We start from the raw sequence: 19,089 nt of genomic DNA on the forward strand, positions 1-19,089 counted from the left end.
TTATGTTACATTTAGTTTAAGCCACATATTGAAGAATGTTTCATTAGAGTGTTTTTTATCAAGCTCCCCATCTTTTCTCACTGTTTTCCCCACCTCAGATTTCATGTGTTATTGTTAACTGACACACTTGCATAGTGAAGATAATATTTCTGATAATATTTCTCAATATAAAGCAAACAGATCTCGTCACTATCCAATAGGGAAATAATGCAGGAGCTGTCAGTCATTCAGTAGGAGAGATTACATTATCAAAGTGATACACCTGTGACATATAGTCTAAAACCAAACTCAAAAGAAACCAATTAATAGATAGGCCAGTTTGTACTGTTACTATGTTGGAAATCATCCCATTCCTACATGAATATGAAATTGGCAATTTAATAGGCTTTTCGCTTTTGTAATAATTCTTATCTAGTCACTGTCAACAAAATATATATGTGAAAATCTTTTAATCCACCTAATCTGAAAGTAATTCTATTCTGTTATCTATTGAAAGTCATATCTAATATTTGTACTATTTCTTTACTGTCACCATAACATACTTCTAAGGTGTCATATTGAAAAGACAGGCTCAAAGTCAATTCAGATGGTTCCTCTTGAGTTCTTAAAATGGGGAAATGTATTTTAAACAGTTTTATGTTTGTACAAAAACATATATACAAAAAAAAAAAAAACTAAGTTCAGAATGCTTAGAGACAGGAGCTATTCCTATTATTAGTACCATCTATTTACAAGAAGTTTAAAAAATCTTTAAAATCACTACAATTCTAAAATTATTCCCCACAAACCCTACATCCTAGCTCTATATCCATGGAAAATAATGTAAAGATATATTAACTATAATGTGACTGCATCCTAATAACTTTAAAACAAAAGTATTACAGAAAATGTCATTTAATAGATTGCATATTTTATATAAAGAAAAATATATTAAGCATTCAGTGAATGCTCACTATTACTATAACTGTTCTTTTACGTATCTCATTCTTTTTTTTTCTTTACTACAAACCTAAGGAGAGTTGGTTAAGGATGTACCTCAAACCCCTCACTATAAAGAGGCTATACCTGATATCTTGTTACTAATACCAAGTTCAACACTTTCATGTGATGTGGTATTTTTAAATATTTATGGTAAATATTCTCTACAAGTATATGTTGAGCATTTTGTTCATTAAAAGGCAATAAAAAAGTCAAAAAGTTGTCCTCTTAGGTACACAAATTCAATTGATTTCAAGAATAGAGTGTATAGAATGTTGTACATCAAAAACCAATTCACCCTGCCCTTCACACAACTAATCCAACCACTTTGCAATATATAAATCGATTTCAAAACAAACTTATTTCCCCTTACGTCTTGAATTGTTTTCTAAAATTCTAGGAGACTTCCATTTTACACCTTACGGTTTTATCGACAAGCCATGAATCCGATTTATCCTTTAAGACCAAGACCAAGCAAATCTTACCTACCCCTGAAGTCCTTCAGAAAAAAACCAGTATGAAATGTTATCGTCATGCTCTGATTTCCTGCAGTCCTTGTTAGACATGCAATCTCTCACTGTCATGGATTGTTTGTTCAAACACGTGCATCAGACTCATCCCAACTGGAGAGTAAGCTCCTGAAGGGCAGGGAGGAAGTCTGATGTTCCTCCACAATGCCTAGATAGTACCTTGCACAAGCCAAGTCAATTATTATGAGTACTATGTTGATGAATTTGATGTAAATTAATATTCTATAGTATAAATAATACATCATTAAACTAATAAACAGTTGCTGATTCTCTGACAGCATCAAAGAACAAAATATTCATAACTTTTTAATGATTGTAGTAATATAATTCATCAAGTACATTTTAAAATTCCCCATCATTTCTACATTCCAGTGATTCAGGAAAGTTAAGGTAGCAAACCTCAGAATAGGGCACTCAGTCTACGTTCTAATGTCAAATATAAAACTGCACAGATTCCAATGTTGAAAGTATATTTATTTTTGAAGTAATCTCTATACCCAACATGGGGTAGAGATCCCCCGCCCAGATCAAAAGTCACATGCTCTATGGACTGGCACTGAGCCAGCGAGGCACTGCAAAAATGTATTTTAAACCAACAGGAATCTAACTAAATTACAATAACAAATCCTTAACTCTGCTTTGTTTTCAAAATGAACAGGACTGTTAAGGAAAGCTACTTTCACACGTAGCAACAACAACAACCAACAACAGTTGGCATGTTTCCATCAAAATAAGAAGCTGCTTAATTAATATCAAATGAAGACAAATCACTCTGACAATAGGTTGACCACTTAACTACTCTTTCTTCTCTGTGAAATTAATGAAGGAGTGGTTGGAATTTCAATGTTTTAAAAACACTGGGCTTGGCAGGCGCTTAGAAACATCGCAATTTAAAATGGTAACGATACCCTACTGTCCTACTCTCTGTCACGACCCAGTCTTAGGTTCAATGAAAGCACAGGTTCCTACTTCTAAAAACAAACATAAATTTGCTAAAGCATTATTGGTAGATACTGTTCCAAGTCCTCTCTAAGCTTCAAGTTGCGTCTTTGGAATCTCTACTGATTATAAAGCAAATAGAAAAAGAAACCGAAACAAATTGTGTTGCCGTCTAGATTCATAATATTTTAGGTATTTTCTAAATAGGTAGTCCTTAGTCAGTAGTGATCGATATAAACTCACCTAGGTGTCTGCTTCTCTTTCCTTTCCAAGGCTTTTAATAAAACCAGCTTTACAGTAAAATGTGTGAGCATTATTTTGAATAGCCTTTCTTAAGGGTAGACATGGAGAAAATGTGTTACATTTCAGTGGGAAGGCATTCAACTGTAAAGATACGAAAAATGAAAGCTGTTGAAACCAAGTAGGTACTTTGTGTCTTGTGGGTCCTAGTGATGGCCTTAAGAGATAAGACAAGTGGAGAACAAGTACGTAAGAACATTAAAGGCCCAGAGATCGGACTTCTAAGAAACATTTTTTTTTCTACCTGTAAAAAAACAAGTGATTTCTGACTTCACTTCATATTCCAAGTCCCACGAGAGTGGGAAAAAAAGCAGAACTGCTTCTAAGTCTAAGAAAGAAGAGGACAAATGGAAGAAACGACAGAGGGAGGAAGAGGAGAGAGAAGGGGGTAGGGAGAAAGAGGCTCAGGATACTCTAAAGGAAACCCCGAGAAATTTCACAACTCTTTGCCATAAATAGCCTTTCTTCTCACTCTGGATACCTCCTCCTTTACATCAGCAAGCTCAGCCTCCACGCGCAGAGAAGCACCATTCACAAATCCCTCCGTCACCCTATCGCGCAACCCTACCCCTTGATGGCACCGCCTGTACGAATCCCTGGGACACAAGCCAAAAGCTGAGGGGGCCCAAGGGTTTCACCTGAAGGCTGATTATCTTTTCAGGTGAGCCAAAGCATTGATTAGTCAGGAGCGCGAACACACACGAATGGGCGCGCGCGCGCACACGCACGCACACACACACACACACACACATACACACACCCCTCCCCGCAGCCCTTGACGCGCCACCACAAAGCGATTTGTTCACACTAAGTCGCTGCCGTTCCTGCCTCCGCTGGGGAAGGTCTCGCCTCCAAGCCAGGAAGCCGGAGCCTGAGGACACGCAGGCAGAGGCGAGAGGCGGTCCCGGCTCCGGCACTGCGGCTCCGCCGGGAGCCCCCGGGCTCCCCGCCCGCCCCCCCAACCCCCTCTACGGCGCCGCCCCCGCCCCGGCGCCCGCAGCCCGGGGAGCCAGCGCTGGCCGACCGCCCCTACCTGCGGGACGCGAGCGGCGAGGGAGGGGAGCGGCCCGGAACCTGCGCCAACTCTTGCTTCTTCGGCCGGCCGCGCTCTGCATCGCCCCGGAGCGGCGGCCGCCGCCACCCGGAGCAGAACGCTCAGGAGCGCGGAGGAAAAGGCCACGCAGCGCGCGAGGAGTCGCGGGCCGCCAGCTAGCTAGCCCGTCCGCCCCCCGCCCACCCTGCCTGCAAGGCCAGGTCTCCGCGCCGCGCACGCCGGGCCCGCCGCCGGCGCCCCGGGCCTGGGCGGGGGCTGCTCCAGGGCGGCCCCGGGCACGGCGCGGTCACCTGCCCGGCAGTCACCCCGCGTCCGCCGGGGGCTGGCCCCAGCGCAGCAGCGACGCAACACGCAACCCTCAGGGCGCGGGGGCACCGAGGGCGTTACTACCTTGAAGGGCTCCGCGCCGCTTGTTAAGGCTCCTCCTGGGCACTCAGGAATGTGTGTCTTCGGGGCACGGGGGTGTCTTTCCTGGTCCCCCTCCTCTGCCCTCCCTCCCCTCTCGGCTGTTGGGCTCCTTCTCTCCACTCCAGTTGCAGAGTCGAGCTGTGTTTTTTTAATAATCCTCCTTCTCCTGCCTGCGCCAGCAGAGCTGCTCTGCCTGAGCCACCGCTTCCCAGTCAGTCATGTTGTTGAGAGAGACAGAGGGAGAGGGAGAGAGAGAGAGAGACGGATTGGCAGTCGGTCGGCGACTATTTGCGGTGAGAGAGAGAAGAGCAGAGCCAGAGGAGGGCAGGGGAGGGACGTGGGGAGGCGCTTCCAAGTGTGTGAGTGCGCGGAGTGTGACTGTGTGGGGAGCGCCGGAGCCACCACCACGGCAGGCCGCGCTCCCCGACTGCGAGGAGGGCGGCGGCGAGCGCGGCCTTTATAGGGAGGGATTGGCGGGGCGGGGGGAACGCTGAGCGGGGAGGGGGCTTTGAGGGCGGCGCCCAGCCAACTGCGTCTGCTGGTTACCACGCACGCATACTCATACATTAACGCGCGCACACCCACGGCTGGCCCGTTGCTGAGTTTTCATTTTAAGGGAAGCCTTTTCCGACCGCGCTGACTTGGCTTTCCCCTTAGCCCATCCTTGTGCGTGAGTCCAAGTGCTTTTGGCAGTTCAAATCAGGAGAAGGGGGAGTCTGAGGCAGTGCGAAGGGACCTCGGGGATGCTGAAAATGCACTGTATCTTTTCTCTCTCCAGACCACCAGTTACCTTCTTTCTCTTCCACCTCTCAGGGAGGAAATTATAAGGTTCTTTCTCCGCTTTTCCTTCTCTGGTAACCTATTCACATCCTGACGCGTCTCTTCACTCCTTGGCATCAAGGAAAGAAACCTGACTCCTTTCCTCTAAGCAAGTCACACTTCCCAGGAACCATTATTGACAGTACTCAGTTCTTCTGTAGGATAATGAAAGCATTGGGACTGTGACCTGGAGTGGTACTTGTGTTCCTACACCTAAGGTCATGGACACACGGGAATTACAAACAGAACCAGCTACCATTTTGATATCATTTGACTGATGGCCCCTAGAGAAAATTTTCCGGTTTATAGATGGGGAAGACTTCAGATGCATGGTGCTATTGCTTACCTGATTTATTTCTCCAGATTCTTTCTCCCATTCATTTCCTTTTGGGTTTGCACTGGGTCCTGAACTCTTTCCCATCCATGCCCCTCTTTATCTCCACTCCTATATATTTATGTCTGGCAGACAATACAGCAGATGAAGTGTATTTAACTGTGTGCGCATGTGTGTGTGTAGGAAACATTTTTTAACCCATTCTGTTGGCATGTAGACAGATGATACATCTCCAGTGTTAAGTATGTACACCTGACATTACCTCCCTAACTGGACTGCTGAACACTTTGTGATCTCATGCAGTACTGCATTGAGAAAGAGCTTCTAGTAATCTAAATAATCTAACTGGCCACAATCTGCTGAAATATGAATATATTGGGTTATAAAAGCAAGGTGTGCTTTTTGAATGAGTATAATGTGTATTTTGGCATGGATACAGCTCTGATTTGGAGTGACAGCTATGGAAAATCCTTTTTCTCATAAATGTGACAAAAGATAGGGGGCTAGAGGGTGGTGGAAAGGTTGACAACTCAGTCTCTATCAGTAGCTCATGGCCATTGCTATGTCCTCAAGTTTTTATCAAATGCTTGTCCATTATATATTTTCCATTGTATTATTTTTTTAATTTTTGTTAATGTTTATTTATCTTTAAGAGAGTGAGGGGAGGGGCAGAGAGAGAGGGAGAGAATCTGAAGCAAACTCCAGGCTCTGAGCTGTCAGCACAGAGCCCCACGCGGGGCTCAAACACAAGAGCCATGATATCATGACCTGAGCTCAAGTCAGACGTTTAACCGACTGAGCCACTCAGGTCCCCCTTTATTCAACATTTTACCTTCTTCACTCTGATTTTCCCTCCCTAAAGTTTTTCCCTGTCTCATATAAAGAGTTTAGAGCCTGATAAAGTCCATTAAAAGTGGCTTAAGCGTATAATCAAGCAAGGTTGGGACCAGTGGATAAATACATCAGTAACATATAAATACAGGACATTTTAGCTCCTTTGATTAAACCTGGAAAATGGATGTACTAACAAAGGATGTTGAGATTTAATGTGTGTGTGCCCTGTGAAGTTATAATTTCCTTAGTCTTACAGACCAGGAAAGTCAGGTTTGGGGAGGGTAGGTAGTTAACATTAGGTAACATACAGGTTAATTGATACAGCTGGAGCTCAACCTAAGTTATCCCTACTCTACTGTCCATTCCACCTCCTATTCAGAACACCTGGTTTAGTTGGAAGACTTAATAGTTTCTTAGCTTTTGATAATTACGAAATAAGCTGATCTAAACCCTGTGGCATTTTCCTTCTACCTCCCTCCTACTTTTTCCAGTGCAAGAAGGGATTACAAAATTTATTTTTTAGAGTTAAACAAGGATTTTCAAAGTCTTAAATACTTGGACTCATGAATGAAAAATGTTAGGAAACTTTTCTCCAAAGTCCTTATGAAATGAATCCTGCTATCACTGCAAAAGAAAATTCTGCAGAAGACATATTCCTGGTCTGAACATTTATAGTTAGCCAGTAAAGATATGTTTCTTTTTACAAGCTGCAAATAGACAAAAAAAAAAAAAAAAAAAAAAAAAAAAAAAAAAAAAAAAAACCTCTATCCCTAAGAATAATATTTAATCATATTCAGGAAGTTTTTTGGTTTTTTGGTCCCAGTTCTCTATTTAATTGTCATCAAAAATGATAATTTAATAATGACTCTATATTGCATACTTCAAAATTATACATTAGACCAGATATTTCAAGGGCATTTTTTGGTAATCACAACTGATTGTAATTTTCACACTCTCAATTGCATTCGTAATTAGTGAGAACCATGACAATCTGTCAATTGCTTTTATTCATTAAGGTATTAAATAAGCCAACATTTCTCGCTTAATTTTCTAACAATTTTGCTTCCAACGTAAGGTCTAACATTCATATACACTATACCAGAAAGACAAAATGTATAACCTAAAACACTTCTAAAATTTTGATTCATTTTAACTATTTTGTATTTTGATTGAAAAAAATCTGTACTAGAATCTGCATTTATAAATTCTAATGAACATTTCAGAAGTTAAGTCAATGAATTATTCTCTTTTAAGATTATTTAATGTTTCAAGTAGAATTTCCCACTTTGCTACACTCTCAATGATACAATTTTTGTTGTGATAGGAAAACACAGAAAGTTAATGATTCTTTCCAATTTGTTCATTTTCATCTCTTATGCTTGCTGCTGTTTGGTTCCCAAGTGCATTTAACTGGCAAGTTCAATGAAGATTTGGCATTGCACCATTTGATGAAAGCAGAAAAATTAGGTTGCCAATTACATATGTGCCCCTTATGTGCACTGAATTCCCACTGAATGAAGTGATGAGCCAAATTAGGAACTCTTCAGCAGTGGTACCTAAAAAGTAAAATTAGTGCCTAGGGAAGGTAAAGAGATCATTTTTCTTTATAATGCAGTTACTATAATGAACTGTATGTTTTAGAAAGTGGATTCACTTCAAAATATTTTCAAACAATATAGATGAAGTATCAGAAAATAAATTTAAAACTTGCATTTCTTTTTTTTATCCTAGCTATTTATCGTCCTTTGATTTACTTCGTACCCTGTCATCATTATCCAGTCTTTATGAAGAAAGCTAGATGAAGGCCACTTCTCTTTGCTTTAGCCTAATAGTATAAAATCAATAGTATAACAATAGTATAAAATAAATGAAAAAATAATTGTAAATTTGTTATTAACATTCTGAATTTCTGGGGCACTTGGGTGGCTCAGTAGGTTGAGCATCTGACTTTGGCTCAGGTCATGATTTCACAGCTCCATGAGTTCCTGAGTTAGAGCCCCACATCTGGCTTAATACTGTCAGCACAGCGCCTGCTTTGGATCCTGTTACCCTCTCTCTGCGCCTCCCCGGCTCACACTCTCTCTCTCAAAAATAAACATTAAAAAAAACATTCTTAAATTATACTTTTTTAAAATGTTTACTTATTTTTGAGAGAGAGAATGTGGTCTCACAAGTGGAGCAGAGGCAGGAGAGAAAGAGAGAATCCCAAACAGGCCCAAGCAAGCTTCTTGCCAAGCTGGATCTCACAAAGTGTCAGATCATGACCTGAGCCCAAATCAGGCAGCCTGGTAAATTATCCTTTTGTGATAACTGTTATAACATGAATGTGGTATTATAAGTACCTTAGAGCAAGGAGCCTTAATGGAGATCAAGGCTAAAACTTGCACATACTTCAAGATCAAGGACTGATGAAAAAGTACAAGATAGAAGACAGGAGAATTGACCAAACTGTAGTTCAGGGTCCAGAGGGCACAGGAAAAACTCCATTTTAATATGGTATTAATTGGGGCAACCTCCAGGTAGACAGAGCACAGTAGACAAGAATTTAGATAGAATTATCTTTCAGAACACTGGGAATGGGGACTAGTAAATGTCTTTTCACAGCAGAAATCCTGCAGAAAAGCAGGGTCGGTTCATGTTCTTACTCTGTGAATGAAACTAAAAGGCCAGCTAGGTCAACTGATCAGGATTTCAGAGAGGAATCCTTGGCAGAATGTAAGTCCAGATGACTAGGTCGTAATACTCTGCATGAGCTGTCTTTGATCTGGGAACTACATAGACACCAAGGTTCCATCCCATGCGCAAATGTGATAGCAAGACTATTAAGGTGCTTGTATGCCACTGTCCTTGTCACTGGGCTACCAAGTCCCAGGTTTACAAAGTGAACCAATCCTGAGCCCATTTTAATGGTAAGAATGGTAAGCAGAAGGTGTGTGTGGAGAGGCACCACTTACCCAGTAATTGAGGTAATCCTGAATTTCCAGGAGAGATTATCCACTTTAGAAAGCTAAGAAAAGTTGAAGCTGAAGCTATAGCAGGAGGCAAGAAATGACATTAATATTAATGTTCTCTTGAATTCATTCCTCTGTTTTTTAAAGGAAGTGAACTGTATTAAAAATAATGTTTATCAACATAAAAAAAGGGAATTTTTATAAGCTAATTCACCAGTAGAAACTTTTCCTTTCATATAATTTTCTTCTTTTTGTTTATATATCCAAATGTGATTAATGAGGTCTTTTGGAGTATAACTTTAGGATTTCTTACCTTCACATGAGGTAATTTTCATGTTTAAATACTTTTTTTTCTGATTGAAATATTAAAAAGTATTTAATTAATTGGTTCATTTGTTGATGTCTATGGGTTACATCTATCAAAGTGACTTTTTTTCTGAATTTTTGAGTTGTTCTATTATGATTGTCCCCAGGCATCTATGTGTTTGTAGGAATTTCATTAAGAAAAAATAGAACTGACACTTTTTTAAAGAAAAATAATCAATTAAATCATCTCTAAAAATAGTGTATTGATAAAATCTGAAATTATAACAATAAGTTTATATATAAATAATATAACTAGATTTAATTATAATAGAAGAACTGTAACAAAGCTGTAATAGTACTTTTGTACTACTTAGGTATATAGTAAAAACAGACAATGCAAATAAAATAATCTAAACCATATTAAACCAGTACTTAAGCAGGTTGGAAACTGGTCTTACCATCTGTCAGTTTCTATACTGGCAGTTTCACAAATGAGTACTCTTTTTAACAAAACATCACAGCAGGAGATACAGACATGTGAATTGTAATTAAAATGTGAAAAATGCATTTCCTAGTTTTTGTGATTTGTATAAAGCTTCTCTTATATTGTGAAATTCTAGACATATGAAATTATGCAAAATGAAAATCATTTTTATTTTGCCAAGTCTATACATTGTTTGACCAAATTTTTTACTTCAGTAATGAATGCACATGCTGTCATGAATTAAAGTGTTTTTCCTTTATGTCTGGTTCACTCAGTAATGAGATTCAATTATTTTTAATCATCCAAATGTAGAAGATGAAGAGAAATAATTTGTATATTTTTATTCAGTCTAGATCTGCTGAGGACTAATTTTATTGCTTTATAATATTTACTTACTATCATATTATGTAAATAAGAACAATCTTGAATTTTATTCATTTTCTGGAAAAAATAAACCTAAATTAGATAGTAAACTCTGTAATGGAATAGTTGCCTACATTTTATATCTGGGTGAATAGCAGTTTCTCTGATTTCTTAGCCTTTACATACCATACAAATCAAAATATACAATGTTTGGAGTGTAACTATTGTTAATGCTCTGTATCAATTGCTAAATATTGAATAAGTGTTTAAGAAATCAGTAGTGATGTAACTCAAGTTAAAAGCATATTAACTGAAGTTAAAATAACCCAATAACATTCAAATAGATCTTAATTTTTATTTTAACTCCCATCTTCAACATCTTGGAGGTTTTCTAGAAATTTAAGTTAATGTTAAAGATAGCAAGTATTCTAGGATGTATGGGTGGCTCAGTCGATTAAGCTCCTGACTATGGATTTGGCTTAGGTCATGATCTCATGGTTGGTGAGTTCAAGCCCTAGGTGTTTGGCTCTGGACTGACAGCCAAGAGACTGCTTGGGATTCTCTCTCTCCCCTCTTTCTCTGCCCCTCCTCTGCTCATGCCCACAACCCCCTCCCCCACTCTCAAAATAAATAAAAAACTTTTTTTTTTAAGATAGCAAGTATTCTTGACCTTTGTCATTATGAGATTTATTACGTGCATGTATGTTATATATCCAAACCCATTTTTTACATCATAAACCAACTACTGGGGTGTAACAATGCTTTATTTGCAATGTCTTCACTTCCAACTTTTTCTCCAAATGTCAACATTTTAACCAATGAGATAGGTACTAGGATAGTGAATTATTAAATCACCATGTAATTGTAGGTTGCAAATATGGCTGCCACAAAATATCCTATCCCATATGTACCTCTTACAAGGAGATGCTGAAACCATTCTGACTGAGTAGTAAGTAATGATTATGTCCCTTCTGCTGAACCTGAGAAGAACATTTGGACGGCCTCCACCAATAGAATATTATGAAAACAATGTTATGTAATTTCCTAGGTTAATTCAAAAATTTCCATTCACCTTCTCCCTGTTCTTTTGGGACAATTGCTCTTGGATCATAATAACTTGTTATAGAGATCATGTAAGGGACCTATAGACCTATGGAAAAGAACTGATGCCTTCATCCCTCAGTACCATCTGACAGACTCCACATGCACCCAGTACCAATTTGTGAGCCAGGTAAGTGAGCCATCTTGGAATTAGACCCTCTAGCTTCAAAGCTAACCACTCCAGCCAGCCATTTGGAGTAAAAACAAGCTATAGTCATTTTTTACTGCTGCATAACAAATTTACCACAAACATAGTAGCCTAAAATAAAATTCAATTTATTAGATCCCAGTTCTATGAGTCAGAATTCTTGCAAAATGTGGTTAGTTCTCTGCTCAGTGTCACAAGCCTGAAATCAAGGTGTTAGGCTGAGTTCTCACTGGAGGCTCTGGGTACAAATCAGCTTCCAAGCTCATTCTGGTTGTTGACAAAATTCAGTTCTTGAAGTTGTAGTACAAAGGTCTCTGTTCCATTGACATATGGCTGCTTCCTTCTACAAGCCAGCAACAGCAGCTTTGAATCTTTCTCATGCTTCAAATCTTTAACTTCGTCTTTTTCCCCCAACCAGAGAAATCTCTCCCATAAGACTATAAGCCAATGGTGGGCTCCTGATTGATTTACTCCTCATTAGATCCCTAGTGACCAGTTGAAGCAAAATAATGTGTGCTCAGGTGAGACAAGGTGGTGTGTGGTGTGTGTAAGACTTGAGATTTACTCTCTTTATCATTTCTTGAAAATTGTATGTACTCGAGAAGGCTTCTTGTTCATTATTCCTTTATTTTTTTTTTTTTTTTTAAATTTTTTTTTTTTCAACGTTTATTTATTTTTGGGACAGAGAGAGACAGAGCATGAACGGGGGAGGGGCAGAGAGAGAGGGAGACACAGAATCGGAAACAGGCTCCAGGCTCTGAGCCATCAGCCCAGAGCCCGATGCGGGGCTCAAACTCACGGACCGTGAGATCGTGACCTGGCTGAAGTCGGACGCTTAACCGACTGCGCCACCCAGGCGCCCCGTTCATTATTCCTTTAAAAGCCTTTGTTTCCCTCCAAACGATTAGAAGTCTTTTGTCTTTGAACATATTTTGTAAGTTATCTTTCTTCTAAACTGGCTGGAAAAGTGATGGTTGCAGAATCATTGGAGCAACTAGACACATAATATTCAGTCATAGGAAGCAGTGTGGTAGGCTCTGATGCAAGAGCAGAGCAGGTTGTCTGAGTCCATTGAGGCTTCCAGGACAAAATACCATTAGCAGATGGTTTATAAAAGACAAATTTATTTCTCATACCTTTGGAGGCTGGGAAGTCTGAGGTCAGGGTCCCAGCACAGTTGTGTTCTGGTGAGAGACCTATTCCTGGTTCATGGCCAGTGCCATCTCGCTGTGTCTTTACATGGTAGAAGAGACAAAGGATCTCTGTGGAGTCTCTTTTTATAAGAACCATAATCCCATCCATGAGGGTGGGCCTTCATGACCTAAGCACCTCCCAAAAGCCCCACCTTCTAACACCATCACATTGGACTTCAGCATTTCAGTGTATAAATGGGGGTGGGGGGCATAAACATTCAGACCTCGGCACAGGTTAAGACTTAGGAAGATATATAAAACCTCAGAATAAACTCAACTGTCTCCAAGAGGCTGGAAGTGAGATTTGTATTACTGTGTTTACATTTTTGGCTCATTAATAAATAAACAGCTATCAATTAGTTTTCTTCTCCTTCGTATACTGTGGTCACGTCTTTGAGTGAAAGTTCCAGCCAATAGAATGCCACATATCTGAAAAATAGCATGAGATTTTGGTGTATTGGATGACTCTGGTATAAGGCTGAATCATAGGAAGTAAATACTGAATAAAAACTGTAATGATAAAAGAGGTGAGGAAAACAAGAAAATTCATCATGAAATAACTCTACAAGTAGTCCTGGTGGAGAGACTTACTAGATAAATTAAGCATAATCATTCATGTAGTCATGCAACATAAATAGCAAAAGTTAAACAAGTTATATATTTATTACTTTTTTCCTAGAAAACTAAATAAAAGTGACAGACTAAGAGTCAGACTAGGCAAACTGGAAGAATATATTCACTAGCATGATAGATAAGGATTATTTCAAGATCTATATTAACTGTGTTAATTTCTCACCAATCTTGTGTTCTTATTAGCAAAGATCTGTAACACATCTTTGCTTAAAATTATAAAAAAAAGTAAAATTTGAAGGGATCTTAATCATTCAACAAATTTGTGTTGAAATTGTTAAACAAGACAAATATTGGCAACCAAAATGGGGGGAAAAATTCTCACCATAGAGACAGTCATGGAAACAAATGATTAGAATACAATATAAAGTACAATACAAAAGGTCTTCAAGGAAATAATCCATTAATACATTAATTACATTAATTACAGCAATTTATGGACAGTATTAATTGCAGCAATTTATGGACAGTAACAAATGATTCCAAAAGTTAACTCTCAGTCTTCATTTTTATTTTAGTAGATTCTGGATTGTAGTGACTTTGTACTGTGTTGATCTAGCTAAACTGAAACCGTGTTTCCCAGAATTCCCTTTCCTGCATTGGAGTTGCCAGAAAAAGTCTTCATGAGATCTGGGTGGAAGAAGCAACTTTATGCGTGCTGAAGTTTAGTAAAGGGAACCGGATGCAGTTTCAGCACGCACTCCTTGTTATTCATCTGCTAGCTTACCTCTTTGGTTTAGGGCAGCAGCTATACCTGCAGCTTTCTCAGCTCCTGCTAGGACTCCTCTTTTAACCTCTCAGAGTGTACATGTACAAGGGTATAGGAAGCTCCATTGTGAAGAGTCCTTCTGCATATCACCATGTGCATATCACATGTAATGTTGAGGTTGGGGGTGGCGGGAGACAAATGTAGGTAGAGATTATCTTCTGGAAGTCCAATTTATCCTTATGATTCCAGTTTATCCCAGCTGACCCCACCATGCACACAGCTTTTCTTCCTAACTGCCAGTTCTGTTGATCTCAGTGACTTTAAACCCACCAATAAATTCAGTGGCAATGGACTTCCATAGACTTCTCAGCTCACATAATTGAATAAGATCTAATCCCTATAATAAATCCATATGACTTAGTCCATATGACTTGTTATTACTTCTGCTTCTCTGATGAAACACGTACTTACAGGATACATTTTGTGGAAAGAACCAAAAGAATACTGAAGATTAGATGTGGATGGTGAGGAAAGAAAAGAGTCAAAAATGGCTAAATCATAAATTACCATAATTTTAGACATTTCCTCCATTTGGCTTCTGGGACACCACAGTCCCCTGTTTTCATTCCAAACTCTCTCCCTATATATTCTCAGTCTCCTTTGCTGGATCCAACTGACCTCCATGACCTCTAAATCTAGAGTGTTCCAAGACTCAAGACTTAAAACTCCTGTTTTCTATCTATACGCACTGTTTTGGTGAGCTCATTAAGGCTTAGGGTTGAGGTACCATCTGAATGCTGATGACATCCAAATTTCTATCTTTACCCTTGAACTCCTAATTCACGTCTACCTGCCCATACTGTGTTCTTGCTTCTATAGAGAAACATCTCAAGCTTAACATACGCAAAGCCTTCTGAGTTCCTCCAACCCCTGTTCTGTATGTGGTCTTTCCTGTCTCAATGTCCACCCTATTCTTCTGGTTTTTTGTGTTAAAGACCTTTGGGAATTCTTAGTTTCTCTTTTTCTTTTCTAGTATGTTAGAAAATCCTGTTGACATTATCTTCACGTCATATAAAGTATTCAACCACTTCTCCAAACTTCAGCAGCTATGACTTACTTATTTTAAGCCACCATCATCTTTCACCGGGCTTATTGTGATAACATTCTAACCGATCTCTACATTTACCTTTGTCCCTCACAGTATATTATCAGCACAGTATGCAGAGTTATTATGGTAAAATCTAAATCAGATCATATTACTGTTCTCAAAATTCTTCAATGGCATTTTATCACATTGAGAGTAAAAGTTGTCAGAAAGGTCTACAGGCCCGGCATTTCATAATTTCCCTCCCATACCACCACTATTTGTTGTTGCATTTCCCTTTGTGAATCAATTCCTGGTTACCTGCAGGAGTCCCTTCTTACCTTCTTTCAGACTTTGCTCAAATGTCCTTTCAGTGAAGCCATCTCTGGCTGTTACATCTAAAATAGTAATTCTACCACCACACACATGGTCACATCCACTTCTGAGTCCTCTTGCCTGTTTTATTGTTCCTTAGCATTTATCTCTATCTAAACAGTATATATGGTATACATTAATCTTATTCATTGTCTGTTTTCCCCACTAATATAAAAGATAATGAGAACAGGGATATTTCTGTACCTACCCACGTGCCTACAGGAGTGCCTTGCACATACTGATCCTCAATATTATTTGTTAAATGAATAATGAATCAGTGAATAAAAGCACAAGACCATACATTCAGTGCAGAAGCACACACAGGAAGTGCAGCAAGGGAATAAGAGGGTTTCAACATTATCTTCACTGACTTTTCTGAAAAACAGAAGCAAATTTTTGCCATTTTGCATAAACTTTAAACATTTTTATGGAAGTTTTTTTCTAATTTCACTATTTATGAGGCATGTGTTAATTGAGAAATGTGTCTTCACAGTGATTCTAAAAGCAGATGGCATTCATTCATTTATTCCTCCAGTCCACAAATATTTATTGAGTGTCTACTATGTGCCAGGAACTAGATACAAAGGTGAATAATAAATATTCACAAACTTTAATTAAACATTGGCAATATACTAGGCAGAGTGCTAAGTAAGCTATGGAGATAGAGAAGTAAAAGATATAGTCCAGACAGCTGATAATCTAAAAGGAAACATGAATAAATAAACAGATACTTACTAAACTGTATGTTGATGGCTCTAGCAGATGCAAAACAGGATTTTTAAAATTATATAATATAGGTATAAATAACCCAAATTTAAGGGGTGGGTTTTCAGGGAAGGATTCCTATCAGATGTTATATATGGCTTGAGTTCTAAAATATACCTTCGGCTTGACTATATAAATTATGTTAGATACATGGCAGCAAAATAATTATTCCATTCTTTGAGTTTAATAAGTATTTGTTGATTTTTTCATATTCAAATAATCTTGTGTTTGGGAGTATTATTATTAAACATTAAATTTATGAAGCTAATTTTATTTGATGATAATTAACATAGTGTTATGTTAATTTCAATATAATGATTCAATAATTCTATATACAAAACTATTTTTAATGTACACTTTTTATTTTTTTACTTTTTAAATTCATTTAAAATAAGATGAGATTGCTAATTCAGAAGTCTTAAATGTTTTTCAAGATTCACATGGACGTATTCACATGGACATAAAGAAAATATTTATGCCACCTATATATTTGAGAATCTCTGTCAAGAAAAATAACACAGTGGACACATATTCCTGAGAACCATAAAGATGAAAAATTACAGTTCTATAATTTCCCTTTTTATCTTGAGAATCAATAGATGAAAAAATCACCTATTTTTCTAGTCAACTTCTCATTTATTTAATGTTTTTATTTAGCTGACATCAAAACATTATTTTTATTGTTTTATTTTGAAATCCTTTGTTCAACTAAAGTGCCTCAATGAAGAAGATAATGTACTGTTTTGAGGAATCATTGTATGTTGGAACAGTTGTTAAGTTATGCGTTTGGTGCATACCCTGTGGCTACTACTTAGGGGAGACACAATTAAAAATAGACTGGAAGATATACTAAAAAATAAAAGATAGAAAGAAATAGACTGAAGAACATTCACAAGTTTAAATTGAATCAGAGTCTTCTTCCCAAACTCAAATGGTTATGCTAATGTGCATATTTCACTCAATATTTTTATATATCATACATTTTTTGAGAGTTCTATTTTTATCCATATCCTGCATAAATGACAGCCTCAAAATATAGGTCAGAGTGTTACTAACTGCTTAGAGCAAGTATACACTCAGAAATTTCTTTTCCTAAAGATCCAGTTAATGAGAGGTAGATAATTGGACTTTTTGAAATTTAGATGTAAAGTTATAAAATATCTAAAGGTCTATATCTTATAGCTATAAACACATATAAGCTTTAACTGTAAACAATGAAAATCTGCCTAAAAATGATTCATATCTAAAATTTTAAGGATTATACATTAAATTAGATCTGTTAGAAATACCACATCTTGATAAAATCAGATCATACAGCTGTAGGATTAGATTACCTATAAAAAGTCACGTTTTCCTTGTAATTATAATGTCCAGATTAATACTGTATTACTTGCAATAACATGACTCACCTGCTTTTCCAAGTCAGAGCATGAGACTGTGATTTTTGTGTTATCCATTCAATTTGGTTTTTTTCTTCTAATGAAGGCACATCTGTCATTCGTTGTGTTAATGTTCAATGTTCTAGAAAAAATATGCCTAGAGCCTCACTGATTAACTACTTGAAAAAAATTTTTAAGGGCAACATAAGTGCTGAAGTATATAGAATGTGCTACCATATTAAATATGTGTTCATTAACAAAAATAAATTTAAAAAGAGAGTGGTTTTACATTTTCAGGACAATAGCAAGTTATGCCTCAACAATCTGCATGAAGTTATGTTCCTAAACATTCTTCCGCTCAATACTCTGTAAAACTCATAGAGTAGTATTAGTACCCTCACATTTTTGAGAGACAGAGCTTACCTAAAGTTTTTTTTTTTTTTTTTTCCTTAATGTAACTGCAGGATTTTTAATTTTTTTGCAGAAGACATAGTTGTATAAAAAAACTCTATATAATACATTTTACAGAAAAGGATTCCTTGCTTTAAAAAAAAAGCAAATGTTTTTAAAGGTAAATAAAATATTTCTCCTTTATTTACTATGCCTTTAATAGTTTCCTGTCTTTCTTCTTCTCCTTGTTATCCCCCTTTCTTTTCTTCTCCTTGTTGCCATCCCTCACACTCCTATTTCTTTTTCTTCTTTACCATAATCACAATGGCTGCCTTCAACAGAGGTCTTACTCATATGGTGGATACTATCTTATTCCTTCAAATGTCTCAATCAAATGAATACATTTTTAAATAAAACCAACCACAAGATGGACTACACTGTAACTCCTTGAGTTAAGCATGTAACTCCATTTTCAAGAATTAAGCTACCAGTTGAATACATTATTTCCAGCATCTGGAAGCCTGCCTCCAAATCCTTAGAACAAGGTCCCATAGAATGGTAGTATACATCCGGCAGAGTTTTCAGGGAATATTTGCTGGTTAGGCAGTGTGCTAATGCCATCATAGAAGTAGGGTCACCATTTGAATTCTTTTCCTTCACATTCTTCTATATTTATAGACAACCTTAGCCTTGGTTGAAAGAGAAAAAATATGATTAGATAGTTTACATGTCTACTTCAAAAAATAAAACAATAACAAAAACCAGGGGAAAAAGCATGCAGCTGACTATTACTAAATGCTTATTTATTTTTGAGACAGAGACAGAGCATGAGTGGGAGAAAGAGCAGAGAGAGAGAGACAGTCACAGAATCCCAAGCAGGTTCCAGGCCTGACACGGGGCTCAAACTCAGGTACGGCTAAATCATGACCTGAGCCCAAGTCAGATGCTTAACGGACTGAGACACCCAGGTGCTGCAGCTGACTATTGCTTAAATAGAAGGTATATCTTATAAAAA

General features: G+C 38.0%; 1 protein-coding gene across 7 annotated transcripts in view; it reads right to left on the reverse strand.

Annotated features, from left to right (window-relative positions):
* The window catches only part of CCSER1 (coiled-coil serine rich protein 1), a 1,329,329-nt gene extending 1,324,702 nt beyond the window's left edge, over positions 1–4,627 (reverse strand). For 6 of the 7 annotated variants that reach the window (XR_015250351.1, XM_086704581.1, XM_086704578.1 and 3 more), the window contains exon 1: positions 4,192–4,627. The gene's annotated coding sequence lies outside the window, so the exon portion shown is untranslated. Of the gene's footprint in view, positions 1–3,780; positions 4,168–4,191 lie in introns of those variants that run through there. The other variant, XM_086704580.1, reaches the window with a different exon arrangement.
* Between the last annotated feature and the right edge of the window lie 14,462 nt (positions 4,628–19,089).

This window comes from Puma concolor, chromosome B1 (genome assembly GCF_028749965.1).
Source record: "Puma concolor isolate L17-30 chromosome B1, mPumCon1.1.hap2, whole genome shotgun sequence".
Taxonomy (NCBI): Eukaryota; Metazoa; Chordata; class Mammalia; order Carnivora; family Felidae; genus Puma; species Puma concolor.